The sequence below is a fragment of the Bactrocera oleae genome, chromosome 5 (genome assembly GCF_042242935.1).
Source record: "Bactrocera oleae isolate idBacOlea1 chromosome 5, idBacOlea1, whole genome shotgun sequence".
NCBI lineage: Eukaryota > Metazoa > Arthropoda > Insecta > Diptera > Tephritidae > Bactrocera > Bactrocera oleae.
Genome location: NC_091539.1, coordinates 72,596,278 through 72,614,841, shown reverse-complemented (window position 1 = coordinate 72,614,841; position 18,564 = coordinate 72,596,278). Strand labels below are relative to the sequence as shown.

The window sequence follows — 18,564 nt, the reverse complement described above, 5'->3', positions numbered from 1 at the left end:
TGAGCAACAGACCTAAGTTACATATAAGATATATATATATGTATGCACTGCGATCGCTACTGCTGGCAAAAGCTTTTTATCGGCTCTAAAAAATGAATTGTTTATAAATTGTTTACGAAACAGAGTTCATGCCTTGCAAAGGCAAACAGTATAAAATAAAGGAAAACTCCAAATGGGGCAGGCTTGCACAATTTTGATATTCATCGCGACGGCGCGATGGAGGTGTAAACGGCGCAAGCAGAAGTAATAAAACACAAACAACGAGAAGATAGTGAAACTGAGCAAAATTGCCGAATTGCGGTGATAAACAAACCGTGTAAGTGGGGACTCTCATGATATTACACACAGACACAGGTGAAGAGACGCATTACTCAAAAGTTCTTCTGCAGCTAGCAACGTTCTAATGCAGCTTTGTAGGGACGCTCGCGGTTGTGGGTGCTAAGTATACACACGCACACACGTAAGTGGACGCATAGTGCTTGTCGTCCGAAGGCCGCTGGCAGCAAGAGAGGAGAGAAAGCTGAGCAACCGCCCTAAATGAAAACGACGACATCTCAATTCTCCAGCTAGTTCTTACTCTCTCGTTTTTCTTTGCCAGCCTTCCAGCCAGATTTGGCACTTTCGCGATAGATACAAAATACGTATGTATGTACATGCGCAGATAAATGCCATATATGCTAATGCCCCAGAGCACACTGGAATGCGGTATATACAATATTTACGAGAGAGCTGCATCCGAACAGACGAACGACGGTCGTGCGCTATAGCGGAGTTGACGATAGCGCCAAAGAGGAGAATACAAATTTTCCAACTCAGCAGACAAGGCTCTGACTTTCGTTCGTACGGCGGACGTCCTTGTCCTGCGTCGTGTGTGCCGTGAGTGGACGCTTTGATGTTGTACAAGGAAAAACTAGCCAAGCAGCAAATAAAAGTTGCAATATTTGCTAAATAATAATAACTAAAAATCAAATCGAAAAAAGAAGTTTTCTAAAATTTCAAAAGTTCAAATAAAAGGAAAATTGTAAAAATTACGATGAAATGAAAACTGTGTGAAAGGTGAGAAAAGTGCTGGGCCAATGAAGTAGTGAAAAAACGCCGAATTTTGCAGCCCAGCGTTGAGCTTGTGGGGGAGGGCACCTGAGGCGGCGGCTGGCGCGACAGCAGCGCGCTTACTGCAGAGAATCGACGCGTTTCTTTTGCCTCTGTTTCGCTGTTTCGCTATTTCGGGTTTGTTTGTGTTATGTGATGTGTGAAAATACGTGTATTATTAAGAAATCGCGAAAATACAGTGGCCAGGCAGACAAAGTGTGAAAGAAAAAACAAAGTCTACAAATACGTAAACAAAACGTGAAATAAATGCTTTGAAGCATGAAGGTGATTTCTTCTAACGCCTTTGAGGAATTTTCAGTGAGTTTTCAATTTTCGTGGAAATGTGCCTTAGGCCTACAGGAGGGGGAAGGTCTCAAGTGCGAAGACGTGACGAAGTTAGCAACATAAACGGCAGACCGATGTGGAAGCAGACGCTACGTCGATCTGTGCCATTCGGAACCCTATCCAAATGAATAACGCAAATTAATTCTTATCTTGCTTGTAATGATGTCGAATTTACACTTCACGCTTGCATCGGAGCCCTGCGCAAAACTCTATGCAATACGTTTTATTCACTTGTGTGCGAGTGTGTGCGTGCTAATTAAGTCACGGATAATGCTTAAATATTTTTATTTATCACATCAGCATAATTTCTCAAAAAATGTTAGTGTGAGCAAGCAAAACTTTCTAGATGAAATGTGAATATATGCCGTAAAGTTGTACTGCTCACAGTCCATTTGCTTAGTTTGCGTAGTTGGCTTCGCCCGCTGCCGCGCGGACTGCCCCAACTGGGGTTGAGGCACTCGGCAAGGTCGAATTCGTAATTCTTTCATTTGCTCAAAATTTTGCGCATTTCATTCAGATGAAGCACAAACACAGTCGTAAGAGCTCCCTTTACACTAAGGCTCGCGATTGCTCTGGAGCTTACATAGCTGCTGTGACAAACAGCTGAGCTTGTGCTTTGTACAACGACAATATTGTTTGCCTGCCGCGCTTGCCGAGCGTTAAATATGAAGCATTTAACAGTCAAATGCAACCCTGTCACGGTATAAAATATAATTTTTTCTTTTTATAAACTTTCTTTGAGCTGGCACGGCGACAAATATCATGAGTATTCAAATATCAAAAAAATAAATTTTCTGTACATGTTTTTGATTCTCGCATATACCGGAATGCAAAGTGGATATTGTTCTGAGTGAAATTGGATTTTTTTAATAAATTTTTTTTTTTCTTTTTTTTTAAGTTTGAATACTTATCGAAAGGTTCTGCCTACTTCAGTAGTCTTTCATCACTGAAAAAACAGAAGCCGACATGATCTCTTTGCATAGGGCCTCCATTATTGATCAAGAGTTTGTGCTGCCTCAAGCCGTCCATATTTCTGTTATGAATTAAGTAATTTACCGTAACACTTTCCGACTTGAGTAATGACCAACATGTGACAAGTTCATGTATTATCGGCTACCCTAGTCAGCCACATTTCTCATTTTTTTTGCCATTACATTCATTGCTCTCACGCACTTATTCACGAAACTGGTTCTCTCTCATTTTTAACATTCCAGGCAGCTTCGTGACTTTTGATGGTGAATGCTTAAACCTTACGACAGTAAAAAAATAAAAGTATTTCCCTTTTTGAAGTCGCAGCTTTCCGCTACTCTCAAGTCAAGCATTTTTCTCCAATCGAATGTTCAATAGGCAAATTTGCCAAGTGTATCTCGAAATGTTGCGATTTTGTTTTTAGTGAGTTCGTAGTTATGTACGTATGTGTGTGGGTTGCGTTGGCGCACTTCCAAGAAACCGGACACTTCGTTTGTCCCATATGCCGTCTGGAACCGTTTGTTGTTTGCCGCTCGCTGTGATTTCGAATTCGATTTTGGCTTCGGTGTCATTTTAATTCACTTCATTCATGCAACTGTAAGTTTGGCGATCGTTGTTGTTGTGCTCTCACCCCCCGCTACAAGGCAGATTGCTTGTTCGACAGCCATTGCTTGGCTGCTGGTCGCCGGACGCAGTCGACAGTTCACCAATGTACGTCCGTCCGTTCACAAATCGCGCAGAACTCGATTTCAGCAGCGGTGTAACGTGAACGCGTCCACGGTGCATTTAAATTGTTTCACCGTTATTTCTCAAGTGATTTTAAACTGTTTCGTCCTGGAGGATCTTTTTTTTTAAACTCTTTCTTCGTCGTTGGGGGTGTACCCTTCCATGTATCACCAGCATCCTTTTGTGGGCGACAACAAAGATGCAAAGCAAACGAGTGTGACATGTATATGTGTGTGCGTATGTATGCGAAACGCATTCGAAGAAGTTTGAATACAAATAATAAGATTTTGCTGCAATGGAAAATTGCCTTCGTCGGTTGAATTCATCAATGGTGGCGATTGTGTGACTAAAGGCAATAAAAAAAAATTGTGTGAAGTTCTCTGAAAGAACAGCAAAAGAGATTCCTGAAACCAGCTTAAAAAAGTGGAAATAATTTGCAAATACAAGGCGCCTTATACTAGAGGCTTAGGGCTTAAACTACGAAGAATTACAAATGTTATTTAACTCCCTAAATGTTGAAAGAAATGTTAAAAAGCCAGCCTTTGTACTTGTATTCTTTGATAATTCGTAATAAGAACTAGAAGAACTAGTGAAATGGAATAAAAACAAATGCGTTTTGTCCAAGTTGAAGGACAAGTCTCAAAAGTATGCCACTGTAATTTCCCTTTTAACTGCATTACATTAACCTTTTGGGAGGTTTTTTAATGTCAATCAAAAGAGGTGTAACTTTGAGTGTTATATTTTACTAGATGCATGAATAATATGCAATATGCAAAACAAATCGAGCGAAAATATTTATAATAAACTAGCACCGCTTTGAAGACAGCCGAAATAAAGGCGAACAGCATTTTTATTACAATTTCGGGGGTTTGATCTATCAGATAAACGAAAATAAGAGTTTGAATCTGTGAGAATAGTTTGATAATAATAAAAACTGAGTTTCGTCATTCTACTGGAGTTAAACTTCGATTTTTATAATAGAATAAAAAGATGCCTACAGCTTCAAGCTCCTCCAAGCTCCTCCAAACACTTCAAGTATTCACTTTTAAAGCCCAAAATCTTAAGAAAAACTTCGCATTTTAAGTATTATAATAAATAAAATACAATAAAAAAGACATAACGAATAGTAGGGCAAGGTATTAGAGGGGGGTATCTATGGTATCTAATAGACATGATTTTTTGCCAAATATGACTAAAACGATTTGTTTATACTTCGCTTTAATTTTGTTTGCAACTTTTTTCATTAGTTTTTCCTCTCTCTTACATATAGGTATACGTGTATATTAAAGTCTTCTAATTTTAAAGACATATATTTGTCAATTATAAAGAAAGTTAATTATTAAATTTCAAGTATGATGTAATTTCTATTTTCAATAATGCCACTGGATACCCAACCTTTAAACATCTTCCATTTAAATTGTATTTACTGCATTCATTACATCCTTGGAAGTATATGCTGCATTCGAGTAAGTAACTAACATATTTCTGCAGCCAATCAGTTTCCCACAGCTTCAGTCGCCACACATTTACCCATTCATACAAAGCTTTCTGGGGCTAACTTTGAAATTTCGCCCACCATTCGGTTACCACACTTGCTTTGTCTGTATATACGAGTATGTTTGCATTGTTCGTAGTTTCGACTGGGCACCTGCAAAAGTTGCTCGTCGTTTCTTTTTTGTTGCATTGTTTGGCATTTGCTGTATTTATCTTGATTTATTCATGATTTGCCTTTCACTTTTGTTTTTGCCTTTTAATTATTTAAGATAATAAAGTTTTCAAGATAAATTATTTACATTAGCGCCAACCGTCGGCCGGCCAATGGCTGTGCTGGTCCCAGACCGTTGGAACTCGGCGAAGCCAGCTGCTGGCAGCAGACCGCTTCCACGTTTCCGCCAGCTGCATGTGTGTGTGCGTGTATGTCTCATATGTACTGCAAGCAGAAATGAGAAACAACAACAAATATATATTAGCATAATTTTAGCGAGTGTTGCCATTAGCGTTTAGTAGCTCGCTGGGGTTGTTGCTGTAGCCAATATGAACAAATGGAAATAGAATACAACAACGCATAAATGTTCGTAGCAGAAATCTTCACAAGGCGAACACACAAACATACAGAGTAACGGTTAATGTTCGTGAAATCAGCGCCGTTTACCATTTGTGGTTGCTCTGTGGTCGTTTGACGGAGCATTGGTTTAATGCCACAGTCTTTATCAATAACAGTATTATCTACCGAAATTATGAGCCGAAACGTGAACGCGAAAAGTCAAATTGCCTTGGTAATCATAACACTTGGTAATCAATAAATTCAAGAGATGCATTAATAAATTTGGTGAAATTACGGCAAAAATTTACAAAATGACTGCTGTTACCAAATAAGAAGTGCAAGACCCCCGTAGTGGGACCGTTGCACGCCTAGAGCCTCGAATGTGGCCGAAGCGGTGGAAGAGTGGTTACAAGGAATGGTTCAGTTAATACATACATGATTTGATATTGCTTTCGAATATATTTAAATTTTTCACTTCAGACGAATTTCCCGTTAGTGAGTAAAATAAAAAAAAAAACTCAAACTAATTGAATTCCCAGAGTGTAAAATGTTTTTGCTGTAATAGTTACGTCATTTTCGTTGTAAACTTGGAAACTTAAGAAGTCAACATTTTTGAACATGTTGTTGGTATACATGAGTAAATACCAAATAAGTTTTAGTCCAATCACATACGGCGGCTACCTTTTGCTAGTAAACATTTGAATTTCTATACCTATTGAATAATTGGTAATCAGTATTTAATTAAGTTCAAAATGTAGCTCATCACAATATCATTGAAGTAACTGGCCTGTTGAATCAACAAAGATACCTATCTTCTTTTGAGAACTGACCTACAGCATGGAAAGTTTTGACGTGTTCTTTTTATTTCAAAAAAACCCAGTGTAATGGCGAACTTTGCTTTATCTATAATTATACCCAAATTATGTTCATGGAATCCTACAAATTGACATTTAATTAATTTCTATGTTGATACATATACATATGTATATTAAGGCCAGAGAGTTTCCGGAAATTGTAAATAAAACGAAAAAAATTTAATCTTTTCAAAATATGCTCCTTCTCCTTTAGTTCCCTCTGCGAAATTTTTTTTACGGCTACAATCGAGTCGAAACGGGTTCCGCGGAGTGGTAACTTGAGTTTTGGAAACAAAAACAAGTCGCATGGGTCCAAAGCTTTAAAGCCCAGTTCAAGGAAACAATTCACATGATTTACAATTCTTTGTTAAATATTTCAGTAGAAGTATATTACCAACCTACATTTATGAATATTTATTTTTTACACTCCCGAGCTCAAGCACAATGAGTAGATCAAGAAATTATGTAGGCGCAATTGGACCACAGCCACACCTGAATCCTATGGGTCCCTTATAACTTATCCATGAGCTAACCGGCAATTGTTTTATTGAAAGAAGTAGTATGTTTAATGCACATATAAATTATAAATGTCAACGAAACTAAGTTGAAACATTGCAAAAATGTTAAATTTAAATGAGTGTGATGCAGCCGGGATTCTGCAGAAACTGATAAGTTTTAGTGTGAATGATGAATATAATCGCGTCGGTCTGCTCGAGTGTGTGTGCTTCCCATGTATCGAACATAATAAGTTTTGTCTTTCCGTTTGACTTTATACTGCACATATACCATATATATATTGAGGAAACGCATGGCGTATGAGTAACCAACCATAACGTCCTATATAATCGCAGTAAAAAAATAATTCAAATGAAAATAAATAATAAAATAAGTGAGTATAAAAATTGGATCATATTAATGTTTTTCAGTACTTTTTTTACAAAATGTAAAGCAGAGAGTACAAAGCATAAATAGTTCAGACATTAAAGGTGAATTACTAATAAAGTGATAAAATGTTGAAGTGATGGAACGAGCAACACGCGACCAGAACTAAAAACCAAAATAAAACCGAAATATACGTTAAAACATAAGCGCTTGCGAGTGGTAGCACGTAGGCTCGTTCGTTTGACGGGCATTTCCGGTGTTTAGAGCCCGGCGAATACCAGTAACCCTTCGGGCGGCGCAATATGAAATCGCACAACTATTAGGAATTTAAGTTTGAGAAAGCAATATACATAATCAAAAACTAAATTACAAGCATACAGTGTATATAAAACAGCAACAACAATAGTGGTGTTGACTGTTTTAGGCCGAGACACAGTACTGAAAGGCAACCAGGCGAAGCGCGGTAGAAGCATTAAAATTGTCGCACAATTAAACGCAAGCAAATTAATTAAAAACGCAAAGCAAGGCAGCAGTTGATGGTGTGAAAATAAAAGGCCTCGGAAATTCGTTTCGTTTCTTCGCAAAAACTCCAACGAAAATACGAAACTTTGTAGACAAACAATTGGAGAGGAGGCCAGCCGGAGACGGTGTGTAGTTGACCGCATTGCGAAAAGTAAGGTCACATGTGGAACGTGTCAAGTGGGTTAGCACTGGCTACTTTTGTGTACGTGTGAAAGTGTCTTAAGACGACAATTCGGTGATAAATATTTCGGGAGCCATTGCGATACGCATACGAATAGTTGTCACGCAACAGTCGGGCTTAGTCGGGAGCTGCGGCATTTTTAGTTAAACGCAGCAAATATAGCTGCAGTGAAGCAGTAAGCAAGCAACAAAAACAACGTGAAAGCTCTTTTTGGCACCGGCCACGCCACATCCTCAGCTGAAACCTAACTTTTGCCGCTCTTCAACATATTTGACTCTAGTCTGCGTGTGTGGGTTTGTGTTTCTTGGCACTTACATTAGTGCCTTGCTGTGTAAAAATTCTTAGCAGTGTGCCGCGACCCCGTTAAATATTCAGCTGTTTCGTCCTCGTCGGACAAATTCCAGCTCCAGACGAACTAAGGCCATCAACAGTACCTGGCCTGGAAGTGGCCGGTAATATTGTTACTTCGTTGACACGTGCCGCGGGTCTAAGGTAAGTCCACTTATTGTCTTGTATGTCATTTCTTTAGATTTTTGTTTACAGTGAGGGAAGTTTTTGAAGACTTATTGATAATTTTTGAAGGCGTTTAAATCAGAATTATGGTTGGGAAAAAAGTGTATAGCTTACTTAGTTTTCTTTATTTGTTTCGACGCAGCATGAATAGCAGGTTTCTTCCCATCTAATTGCTCTTATTCCCGAGAAAACATCTTCCCACGTGACCTTATTCAATAAGCAGCCATGGCCATTGTTCATAAATGTTAAATGTAAGAATGAAAATGGAAAATATGAGATGTGAAAGCTGCCCATCCAGATGAATAATCGCTGCACAGGTTGACAAAGAATTTCCTTCTGTAATTATACAACACAAAGAATGTGAAATAACAGAATAACTGAAATGCAATAATAATACGGGCTTTCAGCACACGCAGTAGACAAAGCAAGAACAAAAACACAGAAGCAAAAAAGGAGAATAAAAAATCATACCAATCCAATAGAATTCAATTGTTGCATTCTGCTCGGCGCTGTTGCTCCTGATGTGATTGCTGCCTTCGTTCCCAATGACAAATGCATTTACTGCGCCATTTGTTATTCACGAGCAGCACCCTTAGCCGACGCTCAGTACCTGGTATTCGCATTATTTCATGCCGTTGCATGCTCGCATGCACAATGAGCTATTCGCTTACGCCTGGCTATGCGCCCGTCCGTGACAGACTGTCTTTCAGCGCTGGTCGATCGGTTCGATGTGTGTGTGCGGCCTGTTGCTGCCGGCCTATTGTGTTCGTTGTTATCGCTATTGTTGTTGTGGCACGGCTAACAGGACTCTTCACCGTCACCGCACCGCTCTGCACTTTTTTATTGCGGTCACATTTGCAACAGTTGTTGTTTGCTTAGGCATGGCAATTGTTGCTGCAGTTATTGAATTACTTGTACTCAAGCACTTAAGCGCATGCATGCATACGTGCTCATGCCATGTGAAAAAAGCGGAAAAAAAGAAAGAGCGGGTAAGGGTTTTGCATCTATTATTAGCACAAAGGGAGAAAATCAATTCCACACAACAAAAGGCATATTAAGTAACAGATATTTAAATATTGGAATGAAAGCTCAAGCGCCGCTTTCATATTGCCACTGAAATTATTCACATTGTCACTTTTGGTAAATCTCCGTTAATAGTAGCAGGCAAATAGTTTTCGAAAAAATTTTAAGCATTTTATGCTTTGGAAATTCGAATTTACCTCAAAGTTTGAACAATTTTTGAACATAGTTCCAGAATCAGATTTATTGCTCCTTTAACCATTATTAAAATCATTAAACTAAATCAAATTATGGGCGATCCGTTAAGGAAATAGTCGTATAAAACATCTCTTTCCTTAGATGAGATTTAAAAGGGAGCATTCGAGAGTTCTTCAAAAGAAACGTACAATTAATATATATATATAAATATTCCAACATCCCACGTATGCTTTGAAATGGTCTATATGAAGCGAATCCCACAGCAGCGAAGGATTTGATTCGAGCACTCGCGAGAAACGCTTGCGAAAGCACGAACTTGCTGAATTGCTTGCACATAAGATTCATTGAATGTCTTTTTAACGTGAGAAAACTCTAAAATGTATTTTCCTGGGCCTCTAGTCATGCCGTTGTTGCCAATTGCTTGTTTCCTTCATTTTTTATTTTTCATTCGAAAGCCTTGCTGAGTATGAGTGTGTATGCATTTATGCTCGATATACCATATAATATGTATGTATGTGTGTGAGTATTTATTTCTATGCCTTTGGTGCTTGATAATGATTCTCTGTCCTAGCAATTGAAGTGCATATATATTCACTTTATTCTTCTTACCAACGTAGGCATCGGTTGAAGAAACTCTACAAAACGGTAGAATAAATATTGATAGCTAACGGAATTGATGAAAACGCGGTGCTGTCGTTTTCTAAGATAAATGAAACATATATATTGATACGCGCAGAAATTGTAGTGGCGACAATAGCTTCATCGATACAACCGGCAAACGATAAGTCCTCCTGTTTGCAGCACCTAAAACGTAAAATAAATCACTGCTATTTTTTAAGACGTTATCAGGATGTTAGGAGGTGCTCACATATTTCGTTCGTTTAAACAGTAAAGCTGAAAAATTTAAAGAAATTCATTATACGTGTTTATAGTTTTAATCTGTTTCCTCTCATACCATCATGGTCTCCATTTTGTTTAGCGATGGAGTGATAAATAGTATCCTAAAGCTTTACAGCTCTCTACTCAATGAATTCCCTTATCTACAAGTTGATTAATAAATGAATATTTTTGAGTGAGACTGAGTTATTACTTGAATAGTAAGCTAAGTGTAGTACGAACACATTGTTCCAGCTTGAAGCAGCTTACTGTATTACAAACCAGTTATTTAAATTGATTGTGAAGGCTTCAGCATGACGAATTCAAAATAGTGTCGAAGTTAGAGCGAATTTCGGAGTGCTCCTTTTCATTAGGGCGATAATATTGAGGAAGGCGGAAGGAGGCAGAAGTTTGTGTACGAATTCAGAAACATATTTTAAACTCATAACTGTAAGTCTGTATGTGTGTTTCTCAAATTTCGTAAAGGATGTTTGGGAATACCGCTTGTCAAAAACGATGACTTCATTCATTTCTGCTTTAGAAACGAAGAAGTCTCTATTGTGTCTATGGCTTGGACTTCAGTAGTAACAACTGATAGAGGAATTACATATTGAGCAATCAAATTGGGCAGAGAAGAGCTTTATTTATGCTGAAGAAATTTCAATAAAATAAATTCCCCGAAAAACACGCGCATGGCTGAGTATAAATGTAGCCAATTGGCAAAGCAAAAGGAAGCCCACATGTTTTACCAAAAGCATAGATGAACATGTGCGAGTTTCACTTACGAGTTCATAGGATTTTATGTGGGCATTTTAGCAAATTCACTTTACGATTTTGTTTATTTGCTTTAATTTAATTCACTACATAGCCAACTTGTTATTTGTTATTTTCGCAGACCATTTCGAGCAGATGAACGTGTTTATGCACTAATAGTGTGTTTGTTTGTGTGTAGGTATGTGCTCAGCCATCCACGAGTACATCACATATGCCCAAGCAAGTTGTTTATTTGTAGACGCAGACATTTCGGTGTCTCAACCGCTTGACGTGCGTCACGCACTGGAACAACATTACAAGGAGCACATAAAACGAAATGTGCGTATGTTTATGCTATGAGTCATGTAGTCATGTAAATATCTACAAGTATCTACATTCGCATTAAAAGAGGCTTACATTTGGTTATGCGCAAACCTATCTCTCAAGCGCTCAAATGGCTTGTGGCGCGAGGGCAACTCGAAATTTAAATTTAATATTCTTGCAGTAATCTGTAAAATTCCAATAACTTCCAAAAAGGTACTTTAATATAAACAATTAATTGAACTATTCAAAAAATTACTACGCTATATGTTTGTGTATGTATGTTGTTATTTGTACCACGAACTCAAAAGATACTTCTCAAAGATACTTAGAATTATTTTGAGCTTAATTCATGCGCTATGCAACCGATACATACGTTCATGCGTAAGAGTGTCGTTTTTTGTCGTTTTGGTATTCCATGTCGTATGAGTAACCTTTTTCTTCTATTGTGATTTAATACAATTTTTGAATATGAGGTAGCAGACACACTGTAACAAGTTGCATGTGTTACTAAAAGAATTTAATTTACCGAAACAATACACACAAATCAGTTTTCTGAATAGGAAAATCAAATCGTACCTTGGAAGATAGTAAGAAGCGTGTGGGTGTATATAAGTCATGACAAGAATTCCCATAAAATCCACTAACCATTCGAAATCCGTTTAAATGTGCAGACACGTGCAACAAATGAGAGAAAGAACTGTGCCAAGCCTCATACAATTGAAAAAAAAAAAAAAAATTCTAAAAAAGCTCAATTCTCAGTCCTCAAAATATAGGCAAATATGTTTTCTAACCTGGATATATCCATTTCATATTATATTCATATTGAAGGCACGGTATTCATAATTTATTAAACTAAAATATGTAAAAGCGTTAATTTCGGTGGCACTGCAGCTATGCCCTTCTCAAGTAAAAAAGTTTCCATACAAAAAGTTGATTTTGATTGGTCAGTTTGTATGGCAGCTTTTCGCTACAGTGGCCCGATATCGACTATTTCTACAAGTCAGCAACTTTTTGTGGAGAAAAGGACATGTGTAAAAGTTCAAATCCATATTTTAAAAATTTAGGACTAGTTTGCTTATATGCAGAGCAATTGACAGAGAGACGGATATGGCTAAACTTAAGTGACCATATTTGTCCCGGCAAAATCCGGGACTTTTTTTTAGTCATCGATTTTTTTCATAATATAATTCACTGAAAATCGCAACTTCAATTCATTCTTTTTTTTTAATTTCTAAGCCCGGGACGGACGGAACGCCTAACTCGGAATCGGGACTGTCCCGGCAAAACCAGGACGAATGGTCAGCTAAGGCTAAACCGACGTTTGCTTCTGGGTTTTATAAACTTCGTGGCAAACTGAATACACCCTGTTCAGGGTATAAAAATTAAAACATGATGAGTTGTTATCCTAAAAATTATTATAATTTTTAATAAATACACAATTTTTATAGCATGATGTTTCAATAATCTTAGTGGCTGCCTTAAAGTGTGATTTAATATCTAGATTCGACAAGCCCCTTACCAATGTACATCCTAAAAGCTGTTTGATTAAATATGAACACCGTGTGGGTGAGCTCGAAGGGCTCTGAAACTGGTACTGTGGTCCTTCGAGTTGAACCAATAGCAGTGCGTCAGTTTCTAATTATTTTTGTGCATGGACGTTAACAGAGTGATCTCTGATATTTCCTTGTTTTAGCCGAGCAAATGCGTCTTAAAGTTTAATTCTGTCGCTAAGTAACAACAAAAATTAATGCAAATACGTGAAAACGCTTTTAATTTTCGCTTAACTTTGCTTCATCATTCATCCAACCATCCAGCAACCATTGAAGTGGTTTACTCTTTAACTGCTAGGCCTTGGTCGCGGGTGCTTGTATGTAATTGAAATAAAGTGTGGTGCTTTCAACGTATTTAAAAGCAACACAAGTAAATGGGCACATATGTGTATGTGTATTTGTATAATGAATTACACTCTACTACAAACATTTTCCCGCATTCTGCACTTTTAAAGCATTTGAGCACTGATATTATAGAAAGCGGCGGCTGGTTGAGTTTTCATATATCTCTGTAAAAATATGTAATTATGTGCGTGCACTTAATGTAATTACAAGTTGTAAATGACATAAATAAACATAGAAATAACATTTGCATGCGTGAATAAGTTAGCGTGAGCATAGCGCTGAGTAAACTAAGCGCACTCACTTACACCCACAAACACACACGCATACACATCGCTAAGCAGTGACAATGGACAAGCATGGCATACGAGGCAAAGTGCTTTATAAGTGGCCTTTTCATTAACTGGCGCTTGGTGACATTCTTTGCTGCCCACGCGCCCCCGCCTTCGCCTACCGAAATGCCAACACACGTTCTCGCTGCAGCTGCTGGGTCCATTGCAATTACATGTGTCGTGTGAGCGCGTCATGGCTTCGGTGCTGCAAGTGGCAGATGCTGCCACTGGGCTTGGCCCAGAGATGCTTTCGTTTGTGTGCCTTGCGTTGATACAAAATGAAATGTAACTGCAAACGCCAAACGCATACATTCATGCGAATACAAATGTCATTGCACACATCTGTATTTGTTCGTTGTTGCAGAGTCTTTGGCTTGGGTGCACTTGGAGCCACACTAAATCTGGCTTCAATGAATACATTCCCTCGCGCGCTGTGGTCGTTTCAGTCTTCGCTTTGGCACTTGCAGACACATTTTTGTCGTTTTTTGCATTTTTGCTTTCATGAGCATTTCGTCACCACTTTCCTTCCCACACACTGGCACTGCTGCTTCCGACGGAGCCTCTGAGGTTGAGTGGCATTTTATATCTTGTCAACATTCTACAATTTTTAATAAAAATGTTTCAAGAGCGCACCTTTAGACTAACAAACTGAACGCAGCATCCGAACCCTCTCACAAGTCCCTTTCGCCCATCACTAATCCTCCGTACGGCGTCGGTGAGTAGCGGGCGCCTTGTTGTCATCACGCTGAGGCTCTGCCTCCCAGCTTGTTGTGTGGATGTATTTTTGTTTTGTCAAGCCTGCAGGGTGAGTCGTTTTGTAATGGTTTTATGTAACAACGCGACGCGATTTCGATTTAGTATTGTAGCATGTTGATAGATATACTGGTAAGTCTGCGAAAAAATCAACTAGTTATATATTACTTTGAAACTAGTATCAGCCACAAGCTAAACTAGTCGGCCTACTGTTTTTGAAAGCAAACAAAACATGCCAATTGCCGGATTTCAGTCAAAAATATATCAGTTTGGTTCCAGTTCAAAACGGCTATACAAGAAGATAACCCCGATGTACGCAACCCAAGCAATTATTAACGTATAAGAAGCATAAAGCCCTCAGTAAGTTAAATTCATTAATTTTTGTCTGTCCAATTCAATTTATATTTTCAGGAGTAATTTTAATTTTGCTTTTATTCATCCTTCAGCTACCAGAATTTTCTCCATGTGTATGTGTGAATTTTCTACTTCATTTTCTACGTTAGTTATTACACTGTGCGTCAGGTTCTTGCAATCTTAATTACTCCCTGACTTCATATACCATCCAAAAGGCTGTTATGTAAGCCGAATTCGTTAGTTCTATGTGAGCCCAAACCGATTCAAATGTCTAGTCACGCCGCAGCTCTCCAAGCTTACATAGACAATTTGCACGGTTGTATGTTAATACTGAGTTGGTTCCAAGAACGAACGAAGTAATTATCTTGGCATATATTCATGAAAATTCTGTTTTTATACCTGGAAATGGGTTATTTTTAGCTGCGTCGCTCGAAGTTCCGCGCCCTCATTCTCTGTTCATAAAGGCTGCTAGGCTTTGTTGTGGCTTGACAGCGTTTGTTGCTAAAGGTGGGGCGGTGAAGGTAGCAGAAACAAAAATGCGCTCTGTTTGCAATAGAACATAGAGGACTTCATAATGAAGAATTGAAAATTAACTTTGAAAACTCGTTTCGATTTCGCCTAGTTCAATATAAGCGTTTCCAAATTATAATTTGCCTTGTTGGCAGAAAGTTCTAGCGGCTAAAATGCTAAAGAAACATGAAAAAAGAAAGAATCGGTAAGCAATGTCATGATATGATAACAAGAGTAATCGATTTGAATTAATTAGAGGTTACGAAATTTCTTTACGAAACAATATTATTTATATGAGTGCCATTCCACTTGTGAAAACTTCGATAAAAAACGGTTGAAATCGGTAAAGACCCGTTTATATATATATCTGTATATCCAATTAACTTTAAACCGTATATCAGTCGGAAGATTTTGGGAATATTTCAAGTCATAATTGATAAAACGGATTATATCTTAGATCCCTTAGATCACATAAAATGAATATATTTTTCAATAAATGTTAGCTATTGTCTTAGCAAACTTAATGCCAAATACGAGCTCAATCGGCTCACATTTTCTACAAGTATTATTTTCGGTTTTATATAGTAGATTTTTTAGTAAAGTTTTGCAGATTTCATTCACCGTGCGTTTATAATGTTTGGCAGCACTCGTACTCAGCACTTCCTTACTTGTTTAATATTATCTTCCATTCACAAAATCAAAATTTTCACAGACGGACTGTCGAGTGACAATCAAGATGTCACAAAAGAATACAACGCGCTGACAGACACTGGAGAACATATCACTGGATTGACGTCAGTGGCGAGTCGGACAGAAAAAACTAGCAGAACCTCAATCGCAGCCAAGATGACGCTGGTTGGACTTCTTCGCCTCGCTGGGTCGTTGGCAGAGTACAGCATCTACCCACACACGCAGTACACACATACACACGCAAAAATAAACATCTTTACACACACAAATGTATGTGCGCTCTGATGCACTCGCTCCAATCGGAAATTACCAATTCACAAGTCAGCGGCGTCTATATATTATATAAGTTCCCACTTGAAGCACAAATTGCAAGGCACAGAGCACTTAAATTCCTTTCTGTTTTCAAGCACATAAAAATAAATACGTCGCTTGAATGTAGAAAGAGCGCCCTCATATGTGTATAAATGTGTGCGTTTAAACAAATTTTACATGCCCCTGCAGGAAGAGACAGTAATTCCAATAGACTTGTTACCACTACTTACTGCGGTCGTGCTACTTCTCTATCAACTTGCTAACTCACCAATATGAACAAACTACAATACTTAAAATGTAAATTTTTTCTATTTTATTGTTCCAAATACTTCTCATGCATAATTATTAGTATTAGTGACTATATTACTTAATGGCTCTTTATTTGTGTGTGTAGAGGTTTTGTGCAATTGTGTGCAGTATGGTCTTTGAGATAGTGATACTCAAGGCTGCGGCCTTAAAATTCGTCCAACTGGTTAAGATTTTCCAGCAGGGTGCGTATGCTAGTTTACATTGCGCGCCAAATGATTTCAACTGTCGGTCTCTTCGCAGAATGCAACACCCTCGCAATCCTTTGGCGTCGTCAGCTGAACTTGCGAGTGGCAGTAGAATTTCGAGTGTCAACCATCAAAGTAAACTTTCGTTAGTTGTTGCTGCTATTGTACTCTGAACGTGCCTTCGATTGGTAGGAGCTTGCAGGGTTGTAGGTACGCAGCACCTCATTTGCAGCTGCTGTTGGGGCAATCCGACGGTCGTTAGCGCGACTAGTTAGTTGGCAGCTGCACTTACATAAATACTCGTAATACGCCTGAAATCCTCAGTGATCCTTATTGATTTTTCAGAACAAAATTTTCTTCTTGTTTTCACCAAATTATTTAGCTCACTGCATTACTTTCATGACGATATTTGGTTGTGTGTGTTATAAGATGGCTATGTATATGGTATGTATGAAATGAAGCTTGCTGCATGCATTACACAAGTAAACTAGGAGATATATTTGTGCCAAGTTCGTATATTGTTTTAAATTGCTCACCAAATTTAACTTTGATAATATTTCATTATTTCTGAAGGTACTGGAAAGATTGTGATGCAGTATATCTAAGACTTGGATTACGGTAATCTGGATTCTGAAATTTTATCTAAAAATATAATTCAATACTTTTCATCTAGTTACACTTTCCTCGCCTTTACACGTTTGGCCTAAACTTTTGAACTCTTCATATTGTCTTGCCTTAACTTGCCAAATTCGCCTAAAAATCGCCGATCTAGTAAATTCAAAAGCGATTCTAGTAAATTCAAAAGCGATTCTAGTTTGTTTGTAATATCAATAACTAATCAAGATATAGAAAAAGAGATAACTCTATATGGTAATATTTGTTGTTCTAGTTAACTTTATAGTTAGAAGTATATAGTAGGATGATGAAGGAGATATTTCACTAATATTAGATATACCCATACACTTAAAATAAATTTAGATCTTTCTCAAGATGCTATTAAATGCTCTGTTAGTAACATTCGAATTTTCAATTTTAAATTCTCGTTTCACTTGCAGCTGTCAGTATACTGTATATTAATGTACATCACTAACATCTATCCCCAGATGTGTAGGCATGCTTGAGCTCGCACAGCTTTGCTATTCGAATTGTCGACGATCCGTGCGCCTTATGGCGATGGGCATCGGCTGTAGTAAGCCATCCATGTCGGGGACAGTATGCTGACGAAAGCAAAACGTCCAGTGCTAAGTGGTTGTCGATGTGGCAAGTGATGGTGCATGCAACAAATCATACAGGCGGACACGTACTTTTGCTCTACCGTGGCAATGCAATTTATATAATAGTGCCCACAGATGGCCATTGATGAATTTCAAAAAAAAATTTATTAAAATCCAATACAACATAAGCAAACTCTACTAAATGTACTTGGAGATAACATACAGCACGAACAGCACCAAGAGCGTGAAAAAGTTGCTGAGGAAAATTTTGTATTTTTGCTGAAGAATTGAAAAGCATTTTCCACTCGAATGATTTCAGCACGAATGCGGTGAATGCGTGCGTTCTCAGAACAATAGAGCTAACGAAAAGCAGCATTTGGCAGCCATGTGCGGTCACTTGTATGAGCCCCAACTTACACCGACCGGCTTTGACAATAAAACTTGGCCACCGTGTTGATTTGAGTAGGCAATTTTATGCGTTGAACGTGTCTCTGTCGACTTGCGCTCTCGCCCTACCCCCGCTCTCACTTCTTCTCTCTTTTATTATTGATGGTTTCTTACTTGCGACTTTCTGACTCTGTTAGTTTTATGCTGACATTTAGTCTATTCAATTTTTATGCTTTTCGTGAACGAATCTAATGAATAAATTCAATGAAATCAAAGCAATGCTCCCGATCCCATCAACAATTGTAGCAATTCGTATGTCAATTTTTATGA

At 38.1% G+C, this 18,564-nt stretch overlaps 1 protein-coding gene across 1 annotated transcript in view; it reads left to right on the top strand.

Moving 5' to 3' along the window:
* Positions 1-407: 407 nt before the first annotated feature.
* Positions 408-18,564, top strand: part of LOC106627025 (uncharacterized) — a 41,749-nt gene continuing 23,592 nt past the window's right edge. The window contains exons 1-2 of the mRNA XM_070110718.1: positions 408-1,056; positions 6,977-8,104. The gene's annotated coding sequence lies outside the window, so the exon portion shown is untranslated. The remainder of the gene's footprint in view (positions 1,057-6,976; positions 8,105-18,564) is intronic.